Source organism: Panthera pardus, unplaced genomic scaffold, assembly GCF_024362965.1.
Source record: "Panthera pardus isolate Hobbes unplaced genomic scaffold, ASM2436296v1 HiC_scaffold_13, whole genome shotgun sequence".
Lineage (NCBI taxonomy): Eukaryota > Metazoa > Chordata > Mammalia > Carnivora > Felidae > Panthera > Panthera pardus.
This window is the reverse complement of record NW_026526688.1, coordinates 162566518-162586966: the sequence shown is the minus strand read 5'-3', so window position 1 is coordinate 162586966 and position 20449 is coordinate 162566518. Positions and strand designations below refer to the sequence as shown.

At 37.8% G+C, this 20449-nt stretch overlaps 1 protein-coding gene across 4 annotated transcripts in view; it reads right to left on the bottom strand.

Moving 5' to 3' along the window:
• The window catches only part of SCFD2 (sec1 family domain containing 2), a 400714-nt gene that overhangs the window by 233214 nt on the left and 147051 nt on the right, over window positions 1–20449 (bottom strand). The gene's annotated exons all lie outside the window — the stretch shown is intronic.

Below are 20449 nucleotides of genomic sequence, written 5' to 3'. Positions count from 1 at the left end.
AACAAGTAAGAACCCATTAGTTTTATAAGTGTAAGTACTTCAGATACTAGAATTTTAAATTAAAAAATGTATTTTTAAAGCAATGATTAAAAACAAAAACATGTCAGCATCTATATATGTAAACACATGCTGACATTCAGAGGAATTGCCTTAAATTTTACAGCATATTCTTTTTAATATTCTCTATGTTTGGCAAATAGTAGTCAGAATAGATTTTTTGGGGGCATCTGGGTGGCTCAGTTGGTTGGGCGTCTGACTTCGGCTCAGGTCATGATCTCATCATTCGTGAGTTCAAGCCCCACGTCGAGCCCTGTGCTGACAGCTCAGACAGAGCCTGGAGCCTGCTTCGGATTCTGTGTCTCCCTCTCTCTCTAATCCTCCCCTACTCTCACTCTGTCTCTGTATCTCTCTCTCTCAAAAATAAATAATAAACATTAAAAAAATTTTTTTAGAGAATAGATTTTTTAATTCCAAAATCAAAGTTTGTTTTTATTTTCATGTAGTCTTTAAATTTTTAACATTTTGATTCCTAATAGTTAACATACAGTGTTATATTAGTTTCAGTGTACAATACAGTGATTCAACAATTCTATACATTACTCAGTGCTCATCATGATTAAAGTGTACTCTTAATCCCTTTTACCTATTTCACCCATCCCTCCACCCACCTCCCCTCTGGTAACCATCAGTTTGTTCTCTATAGTTAAGAGTCTGGTTTTTTGGTTTCTTTCTTTGTTTTATTTCTTAAGTTCCACACATAAGTGAAATCATATGGCATCTGTCTTTCTCCGACTGACTTATTTTGCTTAGCATTATAGTCTCTTGCTCTATCCATGTCAATGCAAATGTTAAGATTTCATTCTTTTTTATGGCTGAGTAATATTCCACTGTGTATATATACCACATTTTCTTTATCCACTCATCTATCAGTGGACACTTGGTTTGCTTCCATAATTTCGCTATTGTAAATAATGCTGCAATAAACATAGGGGTGCATATATGCTTCCAAATTAATATTTTTTATTCTTTGGGTAAATACCCACTAGTGCAATTACTGGATCATAGGATTTTTTTATAACAATGAAAAGTCATTTTCTGCTAAATCTGGTGAATAGAATAAGGGATCAAACTGGGCAATGTCACTTAAGGTTCAAGGTATCTTTGGGTGGATCTGAAGATAATTTATCCTAAAACTTAAAATTTTTTTCCTTTTAGCTCTTCCACTAATTTCATGAGTGATATTTAGCAGAGAATTTCAAAATTCCTTGCATATGATAACAGTACTGCATTTCTGGAGTCACCTAATAACTTCCAAGTAACTATACCATGTCTCATACAAATTCTGAGATTTTTCATAAACAGATAAATCCCCATTTTAAATAATATGTTTTATTTAACCTATAGTATAAAATAATCCTATAAAATAAAACTCAACTACTTGTACTTATATTAAAATCAGGGAGCAAATGACTACAACTTGCAACTTTCATGCCATTCATTCAAAAGGGTTCATTAAGCACTTACTATATTCCAGGTACTATTCTGGGTCTAGGGATGAAGCGGTGAAGAAAACAAATTCCCTGCTCTCACACACCTTACATTCTAGTTGGGTGAAACAGACAATTAAAAATCTAAAGAAGTAAAATATATAGTATACTAGATGGTGGGCACAGCTACGGAGAAGAGTAAAGCAGAAGAGAAGAAAGATGAGACTTTAGGGTGTGTGCGTGCGTGCGTGTGTGTGTGTTTAAGTGTGTGAAAATGCAATATTTTAAAAGGAAAAGCCAGGTTATGAAGGGAGTGTTGGAATAAAAAAATGGCCTATAGAAATGTTCTCTCTTTGAATGAAGTTGATGGCGAGCAGCTGGATGTGATTCTATATTGGGATGATTACTCCAAAATGAACTTTTCTAGTCAAGTCATTTCCACACCTGGAAAAATTTGGATATATCGTCTCAAGGTTAAGGTTCACAATTATATTATTTGGTACACGAAAAACAGCTGTTACCATTTATTTCCACTAAAAAACTTGGATGTTCACAATGCACCAAACAAAAACAAAATGATAAGTCTTTGGAATGAATAGGTTCAAATGGAAAAGAACAGGAAGATTTTACTGCTACATGGTGACAAGACATGATTTACCAAGTATAAACACGCCCACTTCTCAAAGGAAATGGCTGAAACATTTGAAGACATCCTAGGACCGTCCTATTGCCTCAGGAGTCTCTGGAGACAAACATTCAAGTGTTCTTTGCTTTACAAGCTGCCCAGAGCAATTTATAATAAAGGAGCTGTGTGGTTGGCCTGTTAGAAGTGGGGCCACGGGGGCTACAGCTTTCATTTTTCCTTTTTACCCTATCACCAACATCTTGGATAACATTAAGCAGATTCCTTCATTGCTTTATATCCCATTTCTAAAAAACAGGTATATGCACCAAGTATCTAGCCTACGGGAGCCCTTTTAAGTCTTTTCCCAGAGCAAAAGGATTTTTTAAAAGATAGTTATAAAAAGTAAAACAACATAGAGTAATCACCATAATCGTTTGAAAAGATTTACCCACAAACATCTGGCCATGAGAGCATCATTTTCAAGTTGTTGATCTAAAATACATTGCCAGAGAACAAGCTCCCTCACTAATGACACTCTAGCAAACTTCTGTTAGCTAGGTAATACCTGTGCACCCTAATTTCTAAAATTACATTCTAATCTGCTTCAAGCATTCCCAAAAGCTAATTATTGAGTTGAATACAAAGCCAAGAATATTTGCTAATCAGTCTTAAAGAGGCATGTGATGTGGTGGAAATAGAGACTCCATTTCAAACACCCAGATCCAAACCTGACTGTACCACTAACTAGCTCCTTAACCTCGTAGGATCCCAGTGAACTCGTATCTCTTCATCTCTGAAATGACATGATGTGACTAGAGATGGCTCAGTTCTTAAGCCATATTTATGCCAAGGTCTCCATTTTCACCTTTTTCTCCTTTTTTTTTTAAAGAGAAAAAAAACATTATCATTGGTGATAGTAGGTAGTGAATCATATTTCCTTATTGGCTACCCAGAAAAATATCAATGCTCAAAAAAGAAAAGCTTTCCTGCAGAAACAAATGTAGATAGAGAAATATCATAGATATGTGTATGACATGGGCTGATATACATACATCTACTTCCTAATTCTGCCACTGTGAGAATCTAGAAGTAATGACACCCTGGTAGCAATGAGCACAGCCGGGGGTCAGATCTCGGTTTCTAACATCATTCTCAAATAAAAGGAATCAGGAGTCCTCAGAGAAATGGCTGATTCTAGGGATAAGGTAGGGAAAATATAAGAAGAACTTGGAAGATCTTGTTGTGCCAGAGAGTAAGGAAGTCCATAAAAAGCAAAAGGATGGGGCATGTCAAAAGGACACAAGAGACAACTGGAAGGCCTCCCCGTGGCCAAAGCTGAAACACTTTGAGCAAGAAAATAAACTAGTAATGGATTATATAACTCAAAGTCCAAAATAAATGTGCTTTGTGCCATACTGATATAAATAAGTGATGGCATAAATACATACATACATGCATGCATACATACAGAACAGATAGATGTTTTTTACAGAATTCCAAATAACTTATGTAGATACTGCCCCCTCCAGAAGGTAGAGCTTAATCCCGCCTCTTCTTAAGTGTGGGCTGTACATAGTGACTTGCTTCTAAAAAATTGTGTATGGAAAGAAGAGGGAGGAGAAGTTTACCCTAGAAGATCAAGGTTAACAACACCAATGATAAACTCAAATGATATTATGTGCCCCTAATATGATATGATGAGAATGGCACTTCACTTTTGTGGTATTCTTCTCCCAAACACATAACCCCACAATAAAAACATCACATAAATACCAACTGAGGAACATTCTACAAAATGTTCCTGGAACAGAAAAAGAATGTTAGGGGGACAAAAAACCACTAGGTGAAATGAGAATAAAATCTGGAGTTTACAGTTAATAATAATAATGTACCAATATTGGCTTCTTTGTTTTGCTAAGTACTGTAAGATCTTAACAATATAGTGAGGATATACAGAACTCTCTACTATCTTGACAACTTTTCTATAAATCTAAAAATATTCTAAAGTGAAACATTCATTGGCAAGGGGAGGGCCAGAGGAGGAGAGGGGAGGAGAAGGGAGTTCGAGGGAAGGGAGACAAATCCAGGTACTTTTGGATCTCCTTCAGTCAGACTGAAAATTCCAGGAAAGACAATTTCAGCTGATAAGAATTCCTCACAAACAGAGCCATCAGCAAAGACAAGGGACTGGCTCAGGAAGCAATGAACTTTCCATCAATGGCAAAGGGAGGCAGGGGGATTGTCTGGCAAGGATGAACCAGAGGGAATCCTATGCACATTGGCTTAGAACTAGACCCTCCTAGTACTACCCATAAAAGCATGGCTCCAGACTGGATATATATCCATTTTCTGATATTCTCTGCTTTTAGAATGAAACCTCAACAAGAAGAAGGAAAAGATCAGTGACACCCTGGATTGAAACCTTTCTAAAGGTGAAAGAAAGAATCTGAGTAGGATTAATAATGAGAGTATGGGAATAAAAATAGATGCCTGCACTTACCAGCTGGGTGACCTGGGGCAACTTAATTTAACTTCTGCAAGTCCCAGGTTCCTCACCTGCAAAATGGGCAAAATACCACAAATGCCCAAACAGTAAACTACTTCGTGATTTAAATAGAGTAATCCCCACGATGGGGGATTGTGTTGGTGAGGACTCAGGCATAAGAGGACACCCTCTTTTCTGAGGGTTGCTTTTGGGGAAAACACTTCACCTTACATTTGAAGAGAGACAACCATAGCTTTTGCTTCACAAGGTTGCTCTCCAGATTTAATAACAGAAGTAAGTCACAAAGCACAGTGCCTGGTGCATGGCCCCTGACACATATGAACCGATTGCTACTACTATGACCTCCTACCCCATGGACTCCTTTCCTACCCAGTAGAAGTGATTAAGATGACTGGTAGGGAATTCAAAACCTTCTAGGAATAAGAAGTTCGTAGTCTCGAAGGAGAGAGGGGCAGCCTACCAGTACTGGATGTGACACCACATCTGGGAACGTAACTGCAAAGTTAGTCAAAGGTTAAAGGCAATATAAACATTATTAAACACTGCCATTAAAACACACACACACACACACACACACACACACACACACACACACACAGAGCAAACCACAACCAAAGCAAAAAAAAAAAAAAAAAAAAAAAAAGCTTCTTTATAAAGTACCAGGGATTAAATTTCTCACTCATTTTGATATAAATGAGCCAACTAGTAGGAGGTGGGTGACTAGAGCTGTGTCTAGAGTGACAGAACTTTCTTTTAATTTTAATTCTTTAAGTCTGGAGCTCCTGTTATTTTTGAGTGAGTCCCCAGTAACTCCATACAAAAGGCTCTCTGTAAAATGCATGTTGTCTTTAGAAAAGCCTTTTTTTTTTTCTTGGCTGAACTGAAACACCTCTGCAGAGTCAGAGTCAGGCCCTGGGGGGGGCTACGTCTGCAGGCACGGGAGCACACAGGCCATCTGCTTTGTGGCTACAGAGCGGGCAGGGCTGGCTCCGTCCTCGCTCCTCTGCGGTGCGGCCTGCAGAACCTCAGTGAAACTCAAAGCCACTCTAACCTGAGGCTGGAGAACCCATCTCTGCAACTCCTCCCAGGTATAGTTGGGTCCCTGGATGCAGCCTAGTAAATGTTGCCAGGGGCTTGAGGGAGTGCCTAAGACCCTTCTACCCCAAAACATCACTGGCCATCCCTACATTAATACCATTAATACAGGTTTTATTATTTTTTTTAATTCATCTGTTGTTTAATTTCCATCCAAGTTAGTTAGCATATAGTGCAACAACAATTTCAGGAGTAGATGCCCCTTACCCATTTGGCTCATGCCCCCTCCCACAACCCCTCCAGTAATCCTCTGTTTGTTCTCTATCTTTAAGAGTCTCTTATGTTTTGCCATTAATACAGGTTTTAAATGCCCATGATGAAAGTCATTCTGCTTATTTGCGGGAAATGGACTTCTGGTATATGCCCCAGGCAAAACGCAAAAATGTAACTTGGTTAACTTGGTATGTGTGAGGATAATTCATTGATGCACTCAGGAATTCATCAACAAATGTTTATCGTACACATACTAAGTGCCAGACATTGTGCTATAATCTGGGCATACAAAGAACAAGGCGAGACACAAGAGTCAAGGAGCTTACAGGTGGGTAGGGGTAGGAGTAAACAGTAGTGGAGAAGCAGTAAGTAAGTGCTTTAGGAGAAGTTTTCATTCACTTTGAAAAGACAGCAGAGGAACACCAAGTCCCAGAAGAGACGGTACCTCAACCGAGCCTTAAATAATGACCAATATCAGGGAGGAACAAAGCTCTGAGAAATGACCAATGGGATAAGATAGCTCCTTTACTCCTTCAACAAATATTTAACACACACTTACGAAGAGTGTGTAGTAGGTAGAATAATGACTCCCCCAAGAAAGGCCCATATTCTAATTCCCAGAATATGTCATAAGCAAATAGGGCAGAAGGGACTCTGCCAGTGTGATTAAGGTTACAGATCTTGCGATGGAGATGATCCTGCATGATCTGGGTGGGTCTGGTCTACTTACATGAGTCCCTAAAGTAGAGAACCTTTCCTGGCTATGGCTATTTCTCTCTGACCATACAGAGAGAAATACAATGCTGCCAGTTTTGAAGGTGGAGGAAGGGGGCCACAAGCCAAGGAATGCAGGGGCCTCTAGACTGGAAAAGGTGAGGAGGTAGATGCCCCCCCTAAAGCCTCCAAAAAGAAATGCAGTGCTGCCAATACCTCGATTTTTGCCTGCTGAGACCGGTGTTGGACTCCTGACCTACAGAGCTGTAAGGTAGTAAACTTATGTTGTTTTAAGCATCTAGGTTTGTTTTGATTTGCTATAGTAGCAATAGGAAACGAATACAGGCGGTTTTGTGAGGTAGGGGATGAGAAGCTCTGCATCAGGGCCAGAGGCCAGACAAAGAACTTGGTCCATGAGAGGGCTCCATCAATACTTGTCCAATGACTAGCCAGACGAACAAGAGCAAGCATGAAGAGGTCCCTCGGTACTCATTCCCTCTGTCCCACTAGGGTGCTGGGGAGTGCCTCCAGGGCTGTCACAGAAAGGAAAAGAATAGACACACACCAAACTTAAAATTTTCCACTTTACAATTTTTTCTAGAACTAAGCAGTCTAAAAACCATGCAATCTCATATAAGCCAATATACATCAAGCTCAGAATAATCATATGAGACAGCGGTTTTCAAAGTGTGGTCTATAGACCCAAGATCCCAGCGACCTTTTCAGGATGTCAAAACTACTCTTATAACAATACTAAGACATTCTTTGCCTTTTTGACTATGTGGACATTTGTATTAACAGTGTAAAAATAATGGTGGATAAAATTGCTGGGATCTTAACAGACCAAGGAAAATGGTTCCAAACTACGCTAACAGTCATTGTATTCTTTGCCACTATACTATGTATTCACAGATGGAATTTTTTAAAAGCCAGCTTCACTTAAGAATGCCATGGAGTAAGAAGTAAAAATTATTACTCTTATAAAATTTCAACCTTTAAATAAATGTTTCTTGAATATTTTATGTAACAAAGTAGGAACTATGCACAAAGCACTTCTGTACCCTAAAGCACAATGGCTATCTTAAGGAAAAACACCTATGCAGTTATTTGGGGTGTGAACCAAACTAATGATTTCTGTCATGTAAAACCATTGTTACTTGAAAGAATGACAGAGAAATTATGATTATTAAGACTCATGTATTTGGCAAACATTTTCTCAAAAATGAACAAAGTAATCTTGCTCCTTTAGGAAAAACAATTGATATATTTATTGCCAATGATAAAATTCTGGCTTTTAATCAAAAATTCAAATTTTGGAAAATGTGTATCTACCACTGGCAGATTCTCTGCACTTACACAATGAGATCAATGGTGACATTAAAAAATGTGATTATTTTCAATTGCATAATGCATTGTGTCAACATTTGGAAGATTTGCATACATTAGTGAGCCAATATTTGCAAATAACCAACGTATGATGTAAGAAAATCAGGAATATACAAACGATCTATCCAAAATACAGGGTAGACCAGTGGATTTTAATGTAAAAGAGTACAAAAAGCTCATTTGTATGCTTTCAGATTCCACATTACAATTTACCCTTGAAAGAAATCACTGCTTGTAGAGTCTAGGCATGTATCAAAAAAGAATATCTGAAAAAGCTATCAAAATATGCTTCCCTTTTCCAGCTCTGTATCTGCATGAAGCTGGATTTTCTTCATAAATTTCAACCAAAACAACATATGGCAGCATACCGAATGAGGAGGCAAATATGAGAACCCAGCTGTTTTCTACTCAGTGACACATTAAAAAGATTTGCAAAAATAAAACCAACGCCATTCTTACCCTTTCTGGTTTGAGAAGTATAGCTATTCTTCATAAAAATATGTTATTTATGTTAGCATGTTAACAGGTTTGTTATTTTTAAAGGAATCAAAAACAAAGTTTTCTCAGTTTGAATTTCTAATATGGTATATACCAATAATTACCAATTTAAAGATCTCATATCCTAAAAAGAAAGCTCATTATTTTCTACTCTCTTTTCCCCTTATCATGGCTAAAATGCAGATAAAGTAGTGGCAAGATTGCTTCAACTACATTCTTTGAGAGAAACGCAGAACAACATGCTTCTTTAAATCAGAGCTTCTCAAAATGTAATGTGCATGTAGATAATCTGTCAAATGCAGATGCTGACTCATTAGGTTTGGGATGGGGCCTGAAGATTCTGTACTTTGTACCGCTTCTCAGGTGACACCAATGCTGCTGGTCAGGTGGACCACATTTGAGCGGCATCTGGACTGGACCAACCAAGAACTTCTAGATGGCTGTGTGTATGGGAAATGAAATATCCTATCTGAGTCACTGTATTTGTGGATTCCTTTGGTATCTCACCTTAATCTGAATACTAACTAATACAACTTATATACCTGTATCTTCAGCCAAGTTTCCATCCTTTGCTCCCTACCCATAGAGTCAATTGTCCATTGGCCTTCTCCACTTATATATCTCATCTGCAAATTGAACTCAACATATCTAAAACTGAAATGAATATTTTTACTGCCAAATCTGCTCTTCATTCTGTGTACCCTATACTGTTTTGTGGGACCATTATTCTTCCAGTTGACCAAGACAGAAACCTGGGCTCTACTGCAGCTCTCTCTTGTCCCTGCCACATCAAATCAGTCACCAAGTCCCCACAACTTGATATATCCATCTCTTCTTTATTCCTTCCTCGATGCCCTAAATTGCAACTACCCTTTTCTCTAGCTATGATTTATCTCATTCTAAGCCAAAAAGTTGATCTCCCTAAAATTATTTCATGGTTTTCACTGCCTTAATGATAAAGCCTTGAATATGACATGGGTTTTTGTTGTTGTTATTGTCTTAGCTTCATAGCTCACATAACTGTTCAACCTCATCTATCATGAATCCTTTCCTTACAGGTTTGCCTGAACTACTTGCATTTGCCTCTGTGCTTATCTCTCTGCCTGGAAAATTCTTTTCCCTCTTCTCCACCTGGTCTCCTGATTCAACTCAAGCGTTATCTCCTCAGAGCTTCCCTAGATGTGTTAAATACGCCTACTTTGTGATCCTAGAGAAGCTTCTATTTCCCTCTACCATGGCTCTTATCACCCTGAATTTAATTATCCATGTCTAGCTCTCTTCTAAGACTGAAAAATCCTTGGTGGCAAGAAGCACAACTTATTCCTAATGCTATCTCCAGGACCTAATTCACTTCTTTGAACATAGTATCAAAAGCATACTTACCTCTATGATGAAATAGCTGACACCACAACAAGAGAAATGAACACTTACAAAGATACAATTATAGATTATCTCATTTAATCTTCCTGATTACCCTGTAACACAGGTATTATTATTTCAGAGGCAGAAATTGAGGATGAGAAAGGTTACTTGTCAAGGACATCAGCTAGTGGGTGGTTGAGCTAGACTCCAGCTCAGGACTGTCTTTCTCCAAAACCTGTATCTGGCTACTACGCATTTACTCTCCAGTGCTTCCCAGTCAGAGGGAATCCAGAGTTTGCGAGGAAGGGAAATCCAGATGCTTGAGACAAAGTATGATACCAGGATTCTGACTGGGACAAATCATCAGGGGAACCCAGTAGATGAGATAAATCAGAGGTGATCTATTGACTTGCAACTCCTTAGAGTCCCCCAAAAAGGTACCTCACAGGTTCTAGAACCTCATTCAAGGTTAAACAGCTCTGGTAGAGGGATATGTAGTTCTAGCCACAAATGTTAAGGCAGAATTTTTCATCCAGGGTGTCACCATGCTATGTTTACCTTACACTCCAAGCCTGAGTGACAACTGGCTGGAACCTGAAGCAGCCAGACCACTGGGCAAGTGGCCTCCGGTTCTGTGTAGCTGTTAACCCAGCATATCCTGTACAAACAGCATAGTTTTCTATGTGTACCTACAACTATGTGAAGAAAAGGATAGGATGCACTGAAGAGATATGCGCAAAAAGAGAAGCAGCAGAGAGTGTGATAGACCAATGATGTGGAAGTTGTATGGACAGGTTCAGTTGCCTTTGCAAGAGAAGTGGGAAGGTGGTAAGATGAGGCAAAGAAGAATGCGGATGGTTCAGGGCCACAGAGCCCACTCTTAGAACTTTTGCCTTTGTTCCCAGATGAAAGGAGTTTGGAGCAGAGGAATAGTATGATCAGATATATGTTGGAAAAGGCTATCATGCAAGGTGTGTTGAAAGAACAGACTATGGAGGGGCAAGGCTAGAAGCAGGGACACAGTTAGGAAGCAATCAGTAATCCAAGCAAAACAATGGGGCTTAGTCTGCAGTGGCACATTGCAAGTAATGTGAAATGCTTAGATCTGGAAATATTTTGAAGCTAAAGCCAGCACGCTATGCTGATGGATTAGATACACAGTATGAGAGAAAAGACAAGTATAGAATTATTCCAAAGTTTTTGAAAGGAGGTTCAGAGTAAAACAAGGCGATTCAAAGGAGACAACAGAGAGGGTAGAATTGGAGAAAAATGTAAGAATGGGACAGATGTAAGTATTTCAGAAAGGGGGATGTCTAAACTCAGGACAGTGAAAAAGAGGCCCAGAATGAATGGAAGATTCTAGAGTGAGCAAAATAATGGCATGAGTGATTCGTGAGAAAGCTAGAAGAATGTATCAAGAAGGCTTAATAGAAAGAAAAAGCAATGTAATATAACACAGAAAGTATTTCCCCAAATTTATCCCTGTAAGAGGCACTTGAAAGTAGCTTGCATTCTGTGTCTGTGGGGCAGATGATTCAATGGGGCTGAGAAATGGCAAAGTCCTTAGTGGAAGTGAAAACAGGTTCTACATTCTCTCCCCCTGAAAATGCCCTTACAGAAAAATTATGCTGTAGTCACACAATAGAATACTACATAGCGACTATAAAGAGTGACCCATAATTTTATTTTTTTTTTTTATTTTTTTTTTTGTGACCCATAATTTTATAAAACAACAATAGTTTCATCTCACAAAGACAATGATGAACGAAAAAGGCCATAGAAAAAGAACACGTTGTATGATTCCATTTACGTAAAACACAAAAACCAGAGAAAACCAATCTATACTTTCAGAAGTCTCTACCCACTGGAAGGAAGGAGTAACTGGGAGGCAGCAAAAGTGGGGCTTCCAGGATTGCCGGCAATTTTCTGTTTCCTGATCTGGGTGCTGATTACACAGATGTCTTCAGTTAGTAAAACTTCATTGAGCTGTACTTTTTCATATTATATTTACTTCAATAAAATCTTTTTAAAATGCCATTACACTGGGCCACATTTCCTGTGTCCTGGGAAGAACAGAGCTATCTACTTAGAGTTTTTATTACAGATTAGCATTTATCCAAAGCAAGAGCAGGAACATATAAGAAGCTTACAGGAGTTATCAAATAATCTAATTCAGCCACCCTTAACTTCAGCTAGAAGGAAAGGCTAAGGCCTTGATTTCAGAGAAAGACAAAAAGAGCAACTTTCAATGGCTCTTCAGTTTAAAACACACATATGTTTTAGGAGGGAAACAAACTTTTTTTGTAATGTGTTTTTCCTCCCATCTCTCGGGAAATGATGTTACACTATGTTTCAAACAGAACTGCCAAGTTTAAAAGGTTGTTTTCTGTAAACAGGCCAGCTGGGCCGTAAGTCACACAAAATGAGAGACAAACTACTTCTTCAGAAAGCAGAACAGAACACCACAGAGAGTTGGGAACTGTGCATCTAGCAAAATCTTTAGCCATGTGTCTTTATCGGGCCACCTTTAATGATTTAAGAGCTCTCTTTGCCATGTTATCATCAATCAATTACAATGATTGAGCAGCCTCTAAAAACTGGAGTTTTTAAAATGCAACTATCCGTGACCTAAATTTCCTGCTGGCTCTGTTGGCCCCAGGTTAGGCCAGTTTGTCTATCATCAAGGGAGCCAATAAAAATAATAAAAACAGGTCAATGTTGGGTTTTCTGAAGCCTGTATAAAAATATCTACACTCCTCCAATCAGCACCAACTCAATATGTCCATTCTTTGCTTCAGCTCTCAGTAAATTCTGCCTCTAATAACAAATATTCTATAGAATGTATATATTATCTAAGAACTCATCTTTTTTCTCCTTTCCTCCTTCCTTCCTTCTTCCTCCTGCTTTCTTTTTAATTTGGCTAAGTGACAATTTCGCAACTCTTAGCAGACAACTGAAATGATGTCATTTTGCTGACTCCTGCAAAGGAGTAACATTTTGGCAAATCAGGGATATGTGAGAAGATGAAACTACAAATTTTAGCTATCTTCATGGAGAATGTGCTATCCAAACCTGTGATAGAATTTGACTTCCAGGATCCACAGAGCAAAGCAACGCCTACCGAATAGGGAGGAGGAAGAGAAAGATGGTAAAGGCACCACTAAGAGAGGCCAGCTCAAAGGTTGTCTGTGAAAACCACAACAGTTTATCTTAAGTGCTATTTCAAACATTTCATACCACTTGACAGGAATTAAGAAAAAGAAGGGCACTGCGCTGCCCAAGGCCTCAGGCTCTCTCATGAGTGACCAGCAGCATGGAAATTCTATGCAGGAACAAAGCAGCATTGCTCACATTCGTGACCTGCCTGCATCACCCTGCGAGCTCAGTGGATCTGGGACAAGGCTCCAGAGCCCCTTCTCCTACAAGCATCCCAGCCAGAATCTCAGCAGGCTGGGCCATCTCGCTCAGAAGCGATTCCGGAACACTCTGCTCTGGAGGGGAAGTTTGGATAAACTCCAGAGAAGGCCTAATGCCAGAGTGGGGACCCAAAGGCACAATCATGAAGGCAGCAAATTTGACTTTAGTGGTCTCTACTTTCCTTTCTCTGACTTTGCCCCTACCTTGTCCCGACCAAGAATCAGAACTCACTGGCCTCTTGCCAGCACCAGTAAATGAGGCATTCCTCCTCTAAGAAATGAATGACTCAATGGCTCAACTTTTCCAAGAGAATTCTGCATTTTAGCAGAGAAGAGAGACAGAATCTAGGAGGGAGTGAGATGACTAATGGTTAAATTTTGGGTTCAGGGGTAGTTGGGCAGAAATTTGTCTTAGAAAGCCTTTCTGGAGCACCTCAAATCACATTTTACAGAAATTAACTGCAAGATATTACTATTTTTTCCTCCTCTTTTGAAAATGCACTAGAATAGTTCAGAAAGTAAACATCTCATTTCCTTAAAGGCCCAGTGTGAAAGGGTGTAATTTAAGTCCCACCTTACCCCTTAACTGTAGCAAGGCATTTGACATTTCTGGGCCTCAAGTTCATGGTAAAAAGGAGGATAATACCTCACCCCAGACTTTCAGCTCATGTCTCAGACTTTTGTGGGATATAAATGAGATGGTTATTTTATAAACTATAAAAGAGTCCATATTCATTTCTACTACTATATTTATTACTATTTTATTACCTTCCTCTCCAAAACAATGCTTCTATTTAGAAAATGGACCTACTATACCAGATGTATTTATGTACCTTTTTTCAACTTCTTTGCATAAATACCAAGGAACATGATTGCTGGATGGTATGGCAAGAATAGGGTTAGTTTTCTAAGAAACTGTTAAACTGACTTTTAAAGTGGCCATACCATTTTCCATTCCCACCAACAATGTATACCCCACATCCTTACCAGCATTAGGTGTCATCATTGTTCCAGAAGTTGGCAGTTCTAACAGGGGTGTAGTGCTATCTCATTGTTGTTTTAATTCTCATTTTCCTGATGACATTTGACATAGAGCATCTTTTAATATGCTTACATGCCACCTGTGTATCTTATTTGGTGAGGTGTCTTCAACCCATTCTCATATTGTTGAGTTTTAAGAGTTCTTTATGTGTTTTGGATAATAATCCTTTTTTTTTTTAACGTTTATTTATTTTTGAGACGGAGAGAGACAGAGCATGAACAGGGGAGGGGCAGAGAGAGAGGGAGACACAGAATCTGAAATAGGCTCCAGGCTCTGAGCTGTCAGCACAGAGCCCGACGTGGGGCTCGAACTCATGGACCGTGAGATCATGATCTGAGCCGAAGTCGGACGCTTAACCGACCAAGCCACCCAGGCACCCCTGGATAATAATCCTTTAACAGATGAGTCTTTTGCAAATATTTTCTCCCAGTCTGTGGCTTGTCTTCTAATTCTTTTGATACTATTTTTTACAAGAAATTTTTTAATTTTAATTAAGTATAACTTATCAATTATTTCTTTCATGGATTGTGTCTTTGATGTTGTACCTAAAAAGTCATCATCATCCCAAGGTCATCTAGGTTTTCTTGTATTTCATCTTCTAGGAATTTTAAAGTTTTGTAGCTTATAGTTAGACCTATGATCCATTTTGTGCTCATTTTTGTGAAGAGTGTAGGGTCTCTATCTAGATTTTTTTTTGGGGGGGGCACGTGTGAATGTCCAGTTGTCCCAGCACCATTTGTTAAAAAGACGACCTTTGCTCTACTGCATTGCTATTGTTCCTTTGTCAAAGATCAGATTATATTTATGGGGGTCTTTTTCTGGGCTCTCTATTCTGTTCCATTGATCTATTTGTCTGTTTTTTCACCAACACCACACATATTGATTATTGTAGCTTTATAGTAAGACTTAAAGTCAGGTAGCATCAGTCTTCCAACTTTGTTCTTCTTCAATATTGTGTTAGATATTCTGGGTCTTTTGTCTCTTATAAACTTTAGAATCACTTTGTTGATAGCCATAAAATACCTTGCTGGGATTTTGATTAGAATTGCATTGAATCCATGGATGAATTTGGGAAAAACTTACATCTTAGCAGTATTGAGTCTTCTTACCCATGAACAAAGAATATCTTTTCATTTATTTAGTTCTTCCTTGATTTGATTCATTAGAGTTTTGTAGCTTTCCTCATATAGATCTTGTCTATATTTGATCAGATTTATACATAAGTATTACATTCTGGGGGGTATTAATGTAAATAGTATTGTGTTTTTAATTTCAAACTCTACTTATTCATTTTTACTATATAGGAAAGCAACTGACTTTTAGATACTAACTTTGCATTCTGCAGCTTTGCTATAATCGCTTATTAGTTCCAGGAGTGTTTTGTCAATTATTTCTGACTTTTTACTGCAAACAATGACACTTTTACATCTTCCTCCTCAACCTGTATACCTTTTATTTCCTTTTCTTGCCTTGTACTAGCAAGGACTTCCAGTAGAATGTTGAACAGAAGTAGTTAGAGAGGACATCTTTGCTTTCTATCTGATCTTAGTGGGAAAGCCTCAAGTTTCTCAACATTAAGTATGATGTTAGTTGTAGGATTTGGGGTCAATTGTCTTTATCAAGTTGAGAAAGTTCCCCTCTTTTCCTAGTTTACTGGAAATTTTTTTTTCATGAATGAGTATTGGATTTCATCAAATGTTTTTCTGTATTTATTGATACAATCATATAATTGATTTTTCAATGTTGTTATGGATTATATAATTGATTTTCAAATGTTGCATCAGTCTTGCACACCTAGGATCAATCTTAAATTGTAACTCATTTTATACATTTTTGGGTAGATTTGCTAATACTATTCTGTTGAAGATTTTTTCATCCATGTTCATAAGAGATATTGCCAGTTTTCTTGTAATATATTTGTTTGGTTTGATATTAAGGTGATGCTGGCCTTATGAAATTAGTTAGAAAGTATTCCTTCTGCTTCTATCCTCTGATAGAAATTGTAGGGAATTGGTACAATTTCTTCCTTCAGGGTTTGGTAGACTTCACCAGTTAACCCATCTAGGCATGGTGCTTTCTGTTTTGGAAAATTATTAATTATTGATTCAATTTCTTTAACAGGTACAGCCCTATTCAGATCATCTATTTATTCTTGTGTGAAATTTGGCACATTGTATCTTTCAAGGAATTGGTCCACTTCAACCAAGGTTATCAAATTAGTAGGCACAGAGTTGTTCATAGTATTCCTTTATTATCCTTTTAATTTCCATGGGATCTGTAGTGATGTCTCCTCTTTCATTTCTGGTATTAGTAATTCTTGTCTTACCTCTTTTTCTTAATTAGCCTGGCTACAGCTTTATCACTTTTATTGATCTTTTCAAAAAAACCAACTTTGGTTTCATTTATTTTTCTCTATTGCTTTCCTATTTTCAACTTCACTAGTTTTTGTTCTCATTATTATTTCTTCTGCTTACTTTGGATTTAATTTGTTCTTCTTTTCCTACTTTCCTAAAATGGAAACTTAGATTATTGATTTTGGATCTTTCTTCTTTACTAGTATATGCCTTCAAAGCTGTAAATTCCTTCTAACCACTGCTTTTGCTGCATCTCACAAATTTTAATAAGTTGTGCTTTATTTTTAAATTTCTCTTGAGATTTCTTTTTACCCCATGTTTTATTTAGAAATGTGTTCTCTACTCTCCATGTATTTGGGGATTTTCCAGTTATCTTTCTGTTATTGATTTCTAGTTTCATCCCATTGTGGTTTGAAAGCAGACATTATATGATTTCTATTATTATTATTTATTTATTTTGAGAGAGTGAAAGAGGCAGAGAAAGAGGGAGAGAGAGAATCCTAAGCAGACTCCGCACTGTCAGCAAGTAGCCCAACATGTGGCTCCAACCCACAAAACATGAGATCATGACCTGAGCCAAAATCAAGAGTCAGATGCTCAACTGACTGAGCCACCTAGGCACCTCTATATGATTTCTATTCTCTTAAATTTGTTAAGATATGTTTTATGGCCCAGATTGTGGTCTAACACTCAGATGTGTGAACTTTCCATGTAAGCTTGAGAAAAATGTGTAGTAGTCTACAAATTTCAATTATATCCTGTTGATTGATGATGTTGTAGAATTCAACTATATTCTTACTGATTTCCTGCACTGCATCTGTTTCTATTTTATTTAAAAAAATTTTTAATGTTTATTTATTTTTGAGAGAGAGAGAGAGAGACAGAGCATGAGCGGGAGAAGGGCAGAGAGAGAGGGAGACACAGAATCCGAAGCAGGCTCCAGGCTCTCAGCTGTCAGCACAGAGCCCGACACGGGGCTTGAACTCACAGACTGCGAGATCATGACCTGAGCGGAAGATGGACGCTCAACTGACTGAGCCACCCAGCAGCCCCTATTTTATTTTATTTTAGAGAGGGAGAGAGAATGTGGGGGGGGGGGAGGGGCAAAGCAAAGAGAGAGAGAATCTTAGGCAGGCTCCAAGCACAGTGTGGAGCCCAATGAAGGGCTCGATCCCACAACCCTGGGATCATGACGTGAGCTGAAATCAAGAGTTGGATGATCAAACAGCTGAGCCACTGATGCGTCCCAGATCTGTTCATTTCTGAGAGAAGGGTGTTGAAGTCTCCAACTATGATAGTGGATTCATCTATTTCTCCTTCCAGTTCTCAGTTTGCCTTATATAGTTTAATGCTCTATTGTTATCAATACACATTAAGAATTGTTACGTTTTCTTAGGAAACTGACCCCTTTATCATTACATAATCACCTTTATACTTGATAACTGCCCTTAGTCTGAATTCTGCTCTGTCTGAAATTAATATAACTACTGTTACTTTCTTTTGATTAGTTTTAGAATGATATATTTTCTCCATCCACTTATTTTAATTCATATGGGTCTTTATATTTAAAGTGGGCTTCCTGTAAAAAACATATAGTTGAGTCATATGTTTTTTGATTCACTCTGACAATCTCTCTTAATTGGTGCATTGAGACCGTTGACATTCAAAGTGATTATGGATACAGTTGGATTAATATCTACCATATTCACTACTGTTTTCTATTTGATGCCTTTCTTCTTCCTATTTTTATTTTCTAATCTTTTTCTGCCATTTGCTTTTAATTGAACATTTTACATGATTCAATTTTTTCTTTATTAGCATATCAGTTAGGCTTTTCTTTTTCTTTTTACCTTTTTTAGTGGTTGTCTTAGAGTTTCCAATATAAATTTACAACTAATACAAGTCCACTTTTATGAACCTATGGTCATGGGATCGAGCCCTGCATTGGGAGCATTGATTGGGCTCCACACTGAGCATGAAGAATTAAGATTCTCTCCTTCTCTTCCTCTGCTCCTCTTCCCCACTCACACACACACACACACACACACACACACACATTCTCTCTCTCTCTCTCTCTCTCTCTAAAATTTAAAAAAAAAAGTTCTTTTCACAACTAACACAAGTCTACTTTCAAATAGCACTACACCACTTTATGGGTAGTACATTATAATAACAAAATAACCCTAATTCTTCTTTCTTTTCCTCCCTTGTATCATTGTTATCATTTATCTCACATATATATAAGCATACATAAATATAATTATGCATAAGCATACAAAATTTGATATATTGCTACTATCTTTTTGAACAAACTGTTACTACTTACATCAATTAGAAATAAGAAATATCCTTTTACCTTGGCTTATTCCTTCTTTGAAGCTTTTCTTTATGTATCAGACTTTCTGATCTATATTATTTTCCTTCTCTCTATACAACTTCTTTTATGATTTCTTGCAAGGTAGTCTACAGGCAACAAATGCCCTCAAGTTTTGTCTGAAAAGAAAATCTTTACTTCTCCTTCACTTTTGAAGGAAAATTTCATGGAGTTACAGAATTCCGGGTTGATGGGTCTTTTTCTTTCAACACTTTAAATACTTCATTACACTCATTTCTTATTTGTGTGGTTTCCGAGGAAAAGTTAGATATAATACTTTGTTCCTTTAAAGGTAAGGTGGGTTTTGTCCCCTCTGGCTTCTTTCAGGATTTTATTTTCTGTATCTTAAATTTTCTATAATTTGAAAATGCTCAGGTTCTTTTTGTTTTTGTTTTTGAATTTATCTTGTTTGGTGGTCTCTGAGTTTCCTGGATCTGCAGTTTGTTGTCAGACATTAATTTGGGGGAAATTCACAGTCACTACTCTTACAAATGTTTCTTCTGTTCTTTTCTCTCTTTCTTCTCCTTCTGATATTCCAATTGTACATATGTGATACTTTTGTAGTCATCCCCCAGTCGTTTGATATTCTCTTCTGATTTTGGTTTATTTGTTTTATTTCTTATTCTTTTTTCTTTTCACTTTTCAGTTTTCAAGGATTCTGTTGATAAATCCTCTAGCTCAGAGATCCTCTCCTCAGTCACCTCCAGTCTACTAATAAGCCCATCAAAGGCATTCTTCATTGCTGTTACAGTATTTTTTTTTATCTCTAGCATTTTAGAATTTCCATCCCTATGCTTACACTGCTTATCTGATCTTGTATGCTATCTACTTTATTCATTACAGCCCTCAGTATATTAATCATAGTTGTTTTAAATTCCTAATCTGATGATTCCAACATCCCTGCCATATCTGGTTCTGATGCTTGACCTGTCTCTTTAAATTGTGTTTTCACCTTTTGGCACATTTGTAATTTTTTTGTGATAGCCACATATGAAGTACCGGATAAAAGGAACTGCTATAAATTGACCTTTCGTAATGTGGTAGTGAGGTGTGGGGTTTAGAGAAGTATTCTATAATTCTATGATTAGGTCTCAGGGTTTTAGTGAGCCAATGCCTCTGAACTGTAAATTTCACAAGTGTTTCTCAGGTGGTTGTGTTTTTTGTTTTTTTGTTTTGTTTTGTTTTTTCTTTCCTCTTCGTTGGGACAGGATGGCTGAAGTGGGCTGGAGTTGGATATTTCACTTTCCCAGGTCAGTTAGGCTTTGACAAAACCCCAGCAGGTTGTGCTCTGGTTAACTAGTTTCCCCTGAGGTTAGGCCTTGCTGAGAAGAAGAGAGTGCTCTGGCATATTTCAAAATAGTTCCTTCTCCCTCTCAG